At 45.5% G+C, this 1,856-nt stretch overlaps 1 pseudogene; it reads left to right on the forward strand.

Moving 5' to 3' along the window:
• Positions 1 to 1,078: 1,078 nt before the first annotated feature.
• LOC146446236 (small subunit ribosomal RNA) lies at positions 1,079 to 1,856 on the forward strand (annotated as a pseudogene; the record flags this gene model as incomplete).

The raw sequence follows: 1,856 nt of genomic DNA on the forward strand, positions 1-1,856 counted from the left end.
TGGACTCAGAAATGTCTTTCGTAGCAGTCTCCTATAAGAGTATTTTTCTCTGATTTAGGTGACTCCTCCTCACACCACCATTTTTCTTAGTCGAAAGACCTCTTCACAGCACGACTTTCCTGATGGATTTCTATGTAACTGCTCGTGCTGAGAGGTGTGTCGAAAGTTGATCATGTTCCCGTAAAATCTGAGGTCTCCACTGTCTAGCGAGGTACTTACAGTGAATATAGTGAATTTTTCAAAAATTGGAGAATTCTGACTTTTGCGATGAATTTTAATGTAATTGGTCGTGCTGAGAGGCGTGTTAAAATTTGAACATGTTCCCGTAAAATCTGAGGTGAGAATTAGTGAGGTACTTACAGTGCGTATAGTGACAAATCTTTAAAAGCGTGAAATTATGGGATGTTGTGGCTTCAATGGGTTTTTAAGATGTCACCAGTCATTTGGCATGACTTACAAACGATTTGGCTGGTTGTGGGTTCGATTTTCAAAATTTCATTTTTTTCGCGTTTTTATTTTCTGTCTACCATATCATGCAGTCTCCTTATTAGCGTTTGGGGGTTATAGTGTGGGCAGGTTGGTCGCAAAGGTTCCGAGAGGAGCTGGCTAGTAAACCCTGTCCCTTATGTTCCACGGCGGCAAGGCGGAGAAATAGAGGGCAGAATTGACTAACGGGCAAGGAAAGTTGGGCTTGTAGCTTTCCTTTCGAAGGAGGGAAAAGATGATGCCCGAAAGCATTGTCACTGTAGTGGCAGGCAGAGTGTAGATGGAAGTTGTGTACGCTAGCCTTTGGCTAATGATAGAGACAAAAGAGCAGGAGGATATTTTCCTTCGCAGAAGCACTTTTCTTGCCTTCCTTCAGCTCGCTTGGCGAGTCTGACAGGTATGCCTGAACTGTGCACGGGTCCAGTTGTGAGAAAGACGTGGCAAACAAGACGGGGTTTCCCTTGACCGAGGGACCGTGTGGTCCGTTTGGCTCATGGGTTCCCCCCGTGGAGGCAAAATCTAAGAAAGCTTGCTCTCCCTCTGCGGAGGGGGGCCGCTTAGCAAGGAACTTCTGTTCCCTGCGGTGGATAGTTACCTGGTTGATCCTGCCAGTAGTCATATGCTTGTCTCAAAGATTAAGCCATGCATGTCTAAGTATAAGCACTTGTACTGTGAAACTGCGAATGGCTCATTAAATCAGTTATCGTTTATTTGATTGTACCATTACTACTTGGATAACCGTAGTAATTCTAGAGCTAATACATGCGAAAAGTCCCGACTTCTGGAAGGGATGTATTTATTAGATTAAAAACCAATGCGGGTTCTGCCCGGTCATTTGGTGATTCATAGTAACTGATCGAATCGCACGGCCTTGCGCTGGCGATGTTTCATTCAAATTTCTGCCCTATCAACTGTCGATGGTAAGGTAGTGGCTTACCATGGTTGCAACGGGTGACGGAGAATTAGGGTTCGATTCCGGAGAGGGAGCCTGAGAAACGGCTACCACATCCAAGGAAGGCAGCAGGCGCGCAAATTACCCAATCCTGACTCAGGGAGGTAGTGACAAGAAATAACAATACAGGGCTTTTACAAGTCTTGTAATTGGAATGAGTACAACTTAAATCCTTTAACGAGGATCCATTGGAGGACAAGTCTGGTGCCAGCACCCGCGGTAATTCCAGCTCCAATAGCGTATATTAAAGTTGTTGCAGTTAAAAAGCTCGTAGTTGGATTTCGGGATGGCTCGGCCGGTCTGCCGCAAGGTATGTTACTGGCCGGGCTGTTCTTCCTCGCAAAGACTGGGTGTGCTCTTAACTGAGTGTGCTCAGGATCTGCGACGTTTACTTTGAAAAAATTAGAGTGTTCAAAGC

This window comes from Pavona decussata, unplaced genomic scaffold (genome assembly GCF_977016875.1).
Source record: "Pavona decussata unplaced genomic scaffold, jaPavDecu1.1 SCAFFOLD_3653, whole genome shotgun sequence".
NCBI lineage: Eukaryota > Metazoa > Cnidaria > Anthozoa > Scleractinia > Agariciidae > Pavona > Pavona decussata.